Raw genomic sequence first — 9,590 nt, 5'->3', positions numbered from 1 at the left:
GATTCAGTAAGTTACATGGGTATTAGAGACTTCATCGTCTTAAAATTCATTCACAAACAAATGATTAAAAACCCATATTTTATCTGTTGCCGGCAGGTTTTCTCCAGGTTCTCACCTGGAGACCTTGAACATGCCAGGGCACACGTGCCTGTGACCTGGGTCTGGCTGGAGCTGGGGCTGGAGTGTGGCATGAAACCCTTTGAGTTGCCTGTGGTTCTGCCTCTCTCTAGGTCTTGATCACTCATGGAAGAAACAAGCAATCTTAAGAGAAATCATGACTCATGGTATGTTACCATGAAAAATGTTAGTGTAGAAAATGAACACAGAAGGAAAATCGATTGACAGCAAAACGGGCCCCCTTCAGGTCTCGATTTCATGCTTGCGAGTAATCTGAAATGATCTGCTCAGTCAATACACACATGCTGGGTCAACTCTGCTTTTTGTTTTATTTTATTTATTTTTGGACTAATCTGGGTGAGTACTCAAGACGTCCTCTCATTCCATCTTGTTCTATATAGGAATAGAAGACATTATTTGGGGTCTCTGCTCACTGTGAGGGAGGCTCCTGAGCTGGCCAGCTGCTGTTGTGTGACCCTTGGCGGTGACACTTCAGGATTATGTGCTCCAGAAAGAGAAGGTTAAGAAGTTCCTGGAGTTTTACCAAGATGAGGAATTCAGGAAGAAGCAGTTCAAGGATGGGAGCCAGTTGGTCCAACTGGCTCACTGGGAACAAGGGGCACTGGGTCTGGACCTGGACCGCATAGCTGAGCGTGAGCCACCACGGAGCTGAGCGTGAGCCACCACGGAGCTGAGGGTGAGCCACCACGGAGCTGAGGGTGAGCCACCACGGAGCTGAGCGTGAGCCACCACGGAGCTGAGCGTGAGCCACCACGGAGCTGAGCGTGAGCCACCACGGAGCTGAGGTGCTGGGCTCGTTTGTGAAGATGCCAAGCGCTGTGCACAGCTCTTTGCTGATGCTGTTCAGGAGCTGCTGCCTTGGCACAAGGAGGCAGGCAGTGGATGAAGAAGTTGTGGATATTTACACACAGCATCGACTGATGATGGAATGGTGGAGCCAGGACCCTGGAGCTGCCTGCAGCCCCTAGAACCAGTATCCTCTGAGCTCATGCACAGGGTTAGAGCTGTATCTTCAAGGTCCCAGTAGCAGCAAGCCTTGTGTGATCCGAGAAGTACGGCCACTCTGTGGGGAAACTGCAAACTGTGTGTGGAATTGTCACTCGAGTCTCTGAAGTCAAACCCAGGATGGAGGTGGCCACTTACACTTGTGACCAGTGTGGACAGAGGCTTACCAGCCAGCCCAGTCTCCCACTTCCCCTCTGATTGTGTGCCAGGCAGGAGTGCCAAACAAACCGTCAGAGGGCCAGCAGCTCCATTTGCAGGCATGTGGCTTAACGTTCATCAGATTCCGGAGAGGAAGGTGCGAGAGCACAGGCCAAGTACCTGCAGGAAGACTCCTGGCGGCCCACTGTGCTGGCGGAGGAGGGAAGGATTGCTTGCCTGGAGACCACGCCGGTGTCATGGGCATCCTGTCACCAGTTCCGTACTGGGTTGGGACAGGTGTAGGGCTTACTCTCGGAAACTTACTTAGAAGCCTGTCAGATCGTGAAGATGAATGAGTGAGGACCCGAGTTGGGCTGGAGAGCTGAGCAGGGGAGAGCTGAGGCAGACTGGGAAGAGGCTTTCTATGAAAAGCTGGCAGGTTCTATGCCCTGAGATGCAGGGGCTTGAAAATGTGAGGAAGACACTGTGACTCCTGAGTGGGTGGTGTGCACCAGACCCTGGGGAATGAATTCTGGGTAACAGCAGATTCATGGTATAGCCAAGTCTCAGCTCCTGTCACATGGATCACCAGGCCGAGGCTCACCCCCAGCAGGGCTCACAGTGGCTGTGCTGAGAGACTCTGCCAGAGCGCTGCTGACCTTGGAGGGGAGCCCTGTGCAGGTGGACCAGGGCATGCTGCGTGGAGGCAGACCTTGGAGGGGGGCCCTGTGCAGATGGACCAGGGCATGCTGCATGGAGGCTGACCGTGGAGGGGGGCCCTGTGCAGGTGGACCAGGGCATGCTGCCTGGAGGCAGACCTTGGAGGGGGGCCCTGTGCAGGTGGACCAGGGCATACTGCCTGGAGGCTGACCTTGGAGGGGGGCCCTGTGCAGGTGGACCAGGGTGTGTGCTGTTGGAGGCTGACCTTAGAGGGGGTCCTGTGACAAGAGCGTGTGCTGCATGGAGGCTGACCTTAGAGGGGGGCCCTGTGCTGGCCAACCAGGGCGTGTGCTCCTTCGATGAGTTCGACCAGATCACTGAGGCTGACACACAGCTATCCACAAGGTCCTGGAGCCCCACAGCCTCTCCGTCGCCAAGGCAGGCATCTTCACCACACTCAGCACCGGCTGCTCCATCCCAGCCACCACCAGCCCTGCCCGTGGACGCTCTCCCCCTCGCTGGAGCCCAGGACAGCGCAGACAGCTTCCTGCACCGCTGCTCTCGCGGTTAGATCTCCTCCAGCTGATCCAGCCCCGGCCTGACCTTGACAGTGACCTAGGTTGGCTCAGCATGTCACCTCGGCGCTCCAGCAGGGCCTCAGCCCCAGCCCAGTGTGAGCCTCTGGACAGGAACAGCCACGCGCCGGGGCAGCACCCTCAGCGCCAGAGCCCCGACTGGCTCATCCCCGCAGGTTACGCTGAGAGGAGGCGAGGGGCTTGGGCCAGGGAGGACGCCACTACCTCTGCCCGGACCCTGACCCTGCGGCTCTTCTGCCACTTTCTACTGCACCGGCACGTGAGCACAGTGGAGAAGGAGACGTGAGCGAGGCCGTTAGGCTCGTGGACTCGTCGAAGGACTCAGCTCCGAGCAAGCGCAGGCGGCGGACCCAGAGCCCAGCACGTGCGGGGTTGCCCCTGCCCTGACTTGAGCTGGGGCCAAAGTTCCGGTTTTCAGAGGCAGAGCAGTGCTGCACGGCCCGAGGCCGCTCTGGACGAGTACGCGCAGTGGAATCCGGCAGGTGAATCCGCCCGAGCCAGGTCTCTTGCGTGATTCCAACGCGTTTGCACGCCACGGCTGCCTCGCGTTGCGGCGACCTGCCCTTCTCGGGTGTGATGCCGGCGCCCGGTGGGAACGGGGAGCCCCCTTCTCCCTGCGCCACTGCATTATTATTTTGGGGTGTAGGTTGCCACCTTCAAACATAAACGAAGAGACAGTTGTATTTTCTAGAGATTTTCTTCACGTATTCTATAGACTTGAACGTGGCGGAGTGCAGCGCAGAACCGAATAGTGCAACGCTCTGTGTAGGTGTTTTCTTTTTCCGAACGCAGGGTTACTCCTGCAGAAGGCTGTAAATACACAGAACCCAAGTTGGGGAGTCACAGCCCACAGAAGTCTTTTAAGTTGTATCTCTTTGAAATTGTTTATGGTGCATGAAAATTTCATGTATCCACCTTTTACTTCTGGCTCATGTGTGTCTTCAGAAGGTCTCTGCCCATTGCAGTCGCTGAGGCCTCCAGCACGCAGGGGGAGCGGCCATCCCTGGGCGTGCGCGCCCAGGATCCCCAGAGGAGGGAGAAGGGGTTGCGGTGCGGTCAGTGATTTCTCGTTTTCTGTCTCTATCTCTCCAGCAGGTGCACATGCCCTATAACAAAAAGCTAAAAAGGAAAAAAAAAAAAAAAGAATTGAACACTGATGACTAATTGCGCTGTCTGGATATTACACAAGCTAATCTGACTCACTTTCAGGGAGGAGAACTAGAGATTCGCCTATACCTATTCTCACAGCGCTGGGGAAAAGTTGTTCTGCAGGACCTGGGAGTAATGAAGAGCAGATGTGGTGACTATTGGTAAGCCCTATCATAACTTTTGCACAGAAATATTTATTCATTTATATACAGCATTAATGATTTCACTTCTGTTACATTTTCATTTTTCTGTGTTAGTGGTATGTGTATATGTATACACATACACCATACTATATGTATATATACTATATATATATATACACACACACACACATAAAACATAAGAAGAGAAGAAAAAATTAACCCCATTTTATATGGAAAACAATGTTATTATGGGTTTTTAATCATGTATTTGTGAATAAATTTCACGATGATTGAGGACATTTAGTAAGGTGCACTTACTCCCTTCCTCCACCTCGTCATGCAGGTTCTAGTAACAATTCCTATCAGAACCTGAGTGAACAGGAGCCACTACCAGCATGTTGGCTGGATTAGGTGCAGACTTCAGAATATAGATTTGGGGGGTCTTCTTAGCCATTAGGCCAAAGGCCAGTTACTAAAATTTCTGAAACTCCATTTCTAAATTGATAAAATTAGACATGAGAATTTATTCCCAGAGTTACTCTGAGAATTAGAGATTGCTTTTAGAAAATGCAGAATATAGTACATAGCACACAGAGTTCTAAAAGGAAAATATCATTATTAATGTTGTCTGTTGCTAATGTATAATGCTTTTAAATGACTGCTATTTTGGTGACTGGCTGTATAATTCAGCTAAGAATATACTGGGTTGTTGGAAAAGCCATGACACATTTTCCTGTGTTTTTATGCAATAATGTGCCATGACTTTTCCGGCAACCCACTATTTCTGGTATGAGGATGTCCAGAGGAGACCGTTGCAGTATGAAGAACCCAGTGACCATCAAGCATTGTCTGGTAGGATATGCTGAGTGAGATTAGTGCTAACACTAAGCATGAGAAAGCTATTAACTAAGTTGCTTCTGTATTTCTGCTATGGCTTAAAGTTGACAAAGAGCTCAAAATATTTCTAAGACAAAGTTTCAGTGCATTTCAAATATGCCTTGTGGTAAAATATATGTATTATCCTTTTCTTTCTTACTTCATCAGCTAAAACCCCCTACACATGTATTAAATTTTAAAGACTAAAGTAAGCATACTAATGCCTCAGATCACATATGCAAAACATGTATTTGTCTCAGCATTGGACACAGTATTGCGAAAATATAAATAATTAAAATAATTATCTGCAATTTAACAACTAGGACTAAGAAACTAATTGGGAGCTAGATTCGTAATAAAAATAACCATATGTGTTGCCTTTTATCTAAAAGTACTATAAAGAGTAGCTCAGCACAGCTATTTCTGCCTCCAGTAGGAATAAATTAGTAATACAAAGTATACATTAATAATCAATATTATAATATGCAGTAGAACAAGTTAGGGAAGGTGAAAAGACATGCACACATAGTATACTTCAGTGTAAATACTCCACCTATCTGCTTTGAATACTTTTCTAAACTGCATTTTGGTTACCAACTTGATGTTATTATGGATTTATTTTCCTTTATAAGTGTGGACTTGTTCCTATAGGCTGTGTTAAATGTTATTAATTGTATGAATAAAAGGGTAATACATTTTGTTTATGAAATATAATTGTGCCATAAACTATATTTCCATAAAATTTATATAAGTAATAATTATTTTTTTACAATCTAGTCATTGAATTGTAACAGTTAAGTCATTTTGAGTTAGAACTAGCTAAGAATAGTTTCCCAGTCATATCTATATGACAAGGGAGAAAGTATTCTCATCTAATATGTGGATTTACTTCTGCTAACTGCTTTGGGAAGATTCATTTAAAACTTTTTTTTATGACACAGTGGTTCCTGGGTTGGTTAGCTTTATTTATTAACCAGAAACTTGTCATAGTTCGATAGTATGATGACTTTTTTGTATCTTTTTCAAATATGTCCTTAATTTTACTTGAAATGTTGTTAACTTCAAAAATTATTGCTTAGAACATCAGCATTCTGGGTATTATATCACTCTTTCAATTCTTGCTACATTTACTAAAGAGGAAACATTTATACATACTTAAATACAACAGTGTAGTAATTTTTTTTTTTTAGAGAGATTTTTGGTATAGGGCATGTGTATTCACCAGATAGACAGAGAAACAGAAAGTGAGAAATCACCCCCCAGAGGGGATGACCATGCTGCAATCCCTTCTTCTCCATTCTGCTCTTGGGATTTTGAGCACACATGTACATGCACCTGGGTGTGAGTTTCAAGCCACCGGTCTGGGACTCAAACTATGATCGGCAATATGTGAGTCCAGCAATGTAACCCTTACGCCATCTGCTGGTCCCGATATTTGATATATTTAAATAAAAACATAGTATGTTAGTACTGAAAGAAAATTTTAAAGTCCAATAATTCAAGTATCCAATTTATAAAACTAGGAAACATTTTCCCAAGATTTTGATTGCTTGTACAGGTTTGAGAGCACACTGGCCAAGCGTGACTTAAAATCAGGTGTTTTGATCGCTGGTTTGGATATCCCCCACCCTAACTTCACCATTTTCTCACTGCAAGCCCACGTGATATGGTTAAAAAACATCACCGCCACCTGCAAAACTATTTCAAGCCAACTATAACACTATTTTGATGATATTTTCAAATAACAGTTTGAGAATGTTGATCCACAATTGGAAAGGCAAATCCTTCATCCCTGTCTGGCTCTTAACATCTCCTGGGAAGGTGGGAAGAGAAATGGGGAATCCAAGTAAATACAACGCATGTAAGTACATGTAAGAGAGAGAAAGACAGAGTGAGACCACTTGTCTACCTTTTCAGTTCTGTCCTTTCTCTGGGAAGAGAAATGGGGAATCCAAGTAAATACAACACATGTAAGTACATGTAAGAGAGAGAAAGACAGAGAGTGAGACCGCTTGTCTACCTTTTCAGTTCTCTCCTTTCTCCAAGTCAGGCAGGTCATCGGCAAGTGGTTGGTTGCTTCTCAGAGAAGCATCACCGGAAGAAGCAGAAATCAGTTGTGGAAGAAAGCAGATGGAAATATAGAGAAAACAATACGTCCTCACTGATCTCTCAGTAGAACGGAGAAGTTGGTAAAGTGGACCATATGGATTTTGACGAGGTCTCTGCTGTTATGGTGCTTGTTTCCACCCAATACCTTGGTTTTATCCGGAATTTCACAATACTCTTGGAAATAGAGCACCATGAAAATGGGAAAGACGCTGTCTAAAAATGCTTTCTAATTAAAAATAAGGGGGAGATAATTTCCCTATAATACCTTTTGCCTAGTATCCATTGTGGAACAAATATCAGAAAATGTTTAAGTTATGAGCAATGCAATGTGAAAATGAATTGGCAGAGATGTCATTGTCTGATAAGGTCTGCATTACCTGCAGAGTGGAAATTAATTTATACCAAATCATTATCTTTTTATGGCAGGCAGATGTTGGGGTTACGGTGTTAGTGAACTGCAGGTTCTTCTTATTCACAGATCAGGATCTGCTTTTTAATAAATGTAGATGCTAAGGTCAAAGCCTCTGGCAGCCGACTGGCTTTCTAATTATCTTAGTAATAGCCCTAAATTATTATCCAATGTCAGTCTGCATCCCACTGTCCGCGGGTCACGACTACCCTTGGGACCCATACTTCTTCCTTGTTTTAGTAAATGACTTGCCATCTGCAGATAACACAAGTTCATTGTCTAACTTTTTAAAATAATATTGATATGGCTAGGAAGGTATTAATGCATTCAAAAGAGTCTGAGAGTGAACTGGGAGACGGAGCAGTCAATTTCTTTGTAAGATCCATTCTCCTTACTATTACGAAGAAATAATCAACACCAATAACTTGACGTCATAGGACATACTGTTTTGGATTTTACGTTCACTCTGAAGTACACAATGTTTCTATTGAATGTATTTTTATTCTTGTAACTATGAAATTACTAAAGTCATCTAAGTAAGAAGACACGAAATTGCAGAGGACAGCTCAATGAACTGTGGTTTTGCGTCACCTCTGACAGAAATAAGCCTCTAATTTTCTCTGTCACCCACATTCCCTGAACCTCAATTTCTCTTTAAATGGAAGTAAAACTACTTTTCTTATTGAGTCACCAAAAGCATTTACTAAGTTACTTATTTAAAAAGGAAAAAAAAAAGGGACTAGCAGATGACGAAGCAGTTATGTTGCTGGACTCCCACGTGGCTGACCCGCAGTTCAAGTCCCAGACCTAGTGACTTGACAATCATGCCAGGCATAAATGTTTGTGTGCCCAGGTCCCAGGAGAATGGAGGCGAGGGAATTTGTGGCATGGCCATTCCTACAGGACATGATTTCTCACTGTCCCTCTTACTGTCTCTCTCTTTTTCTTTTTCTCTCTCTCTCTCCCCCTAGTGAGCACATGCACCCTAAGGCAAAAAAAAAAAAAAGCTACTTATTTTGACATGTTAATTGTAATTTTCTGCAACTGACTTGGGAGAGCAATCAATTATTTTAACAAAGATATAAAAATATGCTAATTAGAGTAAAAATATCAGACTAACAAAAATGAGAAAAATTAAAATTCTATGAATTTTGGAGCTGTTACATAAATAATACCACTGCAGAATGTAATACTATGAAGCAATAAAGAATTTGCTCAAATATTTAGTAAGATGCAAAGCATAATATAAATAATAATGTTAAACACATAAGATAAAACCGTAACTCTAATATATTGTGACAGCCTTAGAGAGGGCTTAAATATGTGGAAAGTATATTACATGCACACGTACATGTGCGTATATCTGGAATTGCTTTGTATAAAAATGTTTATCGTTAACGTGTTACAAGTAGCTGAATCTTCTTTGGAATAAACTTGAAGGCGGCCAAAATCAAGAACTCTAAATCCTATAATCACCAAACCACTGACTCTACCACGTCTTCCTTTTTAGTATCTCTGCACATTCTGTTTTGCTTTGCTTTCTTTGAGGACTTATTTTTTATGCACAGAGTAGTACTATGGTCTTACAAAAACCCACCGTGAGTGAATAGAGGTTTTCTTTTTCTTTCTCTTCCTAGTGAGCTGTTGCTACATACAATTCTACCCAACTCTGACTGGAACCACACATCTTTGCAGAATGTAAACTCCTCTCTCCCATGGTCCTCTACACGGAAATAACAATTTATTCTTTCACTGGCTGTGTTAAGATTATCTTTGCTTTTTAAAAAATCCATCCTCATTAATATAAGAGACTTTGTTGTCTGATTTTTTATCAATTTATTTTGTCTTTAGAACCGCAGTTCACAGTAAAGGGCATCATAGACAACTTAGCATATTTCCAGAATAACCAGTGGGGCGGGTTCTGAATGTTCACAACATAATATAATTATAAATGTCAAGGGTGGGGACCGTGTCCTCCGTTCATTCATAATATACCGTGTACATGCTTTTAAAGACCACTCTGTACCCTGCAAAGGCGTGTACTGACTATACGCAAATCATAAATTACAATAAATACTGTAAAAAGAATTTAAAAAAGCACATTGTTTTTTCAGAGGAAAGTATAATCAAAGGTAATAAGAATGTATTTCTGCTTTAAAAAATGATGGAGTATCTACGGCAAACCAACACTCTTACCAAGAATGTTTACAAAAGCAATAATAATGCTAAGGGTGGGGACCGTGTCCTCCGTTCATTCATAATATACCGTGTACATGCTTTTAAAGACCACTCTGTACCCTGCAAAGGCGTGTACTGACTATACGCAAATCATAAATTGCAATAAATACTGTAAAAAGAATTTTAAAA

At 43.6% G+C, this 9,590-nt stretch overlaps 1 pseudogene; it reads left to right on the top strand.

Moving 5' to 3' along the window:
- The first annotated feature begins 592 nt into the window (after positions 1–592).
- Positions 593–2,823, top strand: LOC102500943 (DNA replication licensing factor MCM7 pseudogene; annotated as a pseudogene).
- Positions 2,824–9,590: the final 6,767 nt, after the last annotated feature.

This window comes from Tupaia chinensis, unplaced genomic scaffold, assembly GCF_000334495.1.
Source record: "Tupaia chinensis unplaced genomic scaffold, TupChi_1.0 Scaffold139331_1, whole genome shotgun sequence".
Taxonomy (NCBI): domain Eukaryota; kingdom Metazoa; phylum Chordata; class Mammalia; order Scandentia; family Tupaiidae; genus Tupaia; species Tupaia belangeri.
This window is presented reverse-complemented; position numbering and strand designations above follow the sequence as displayed.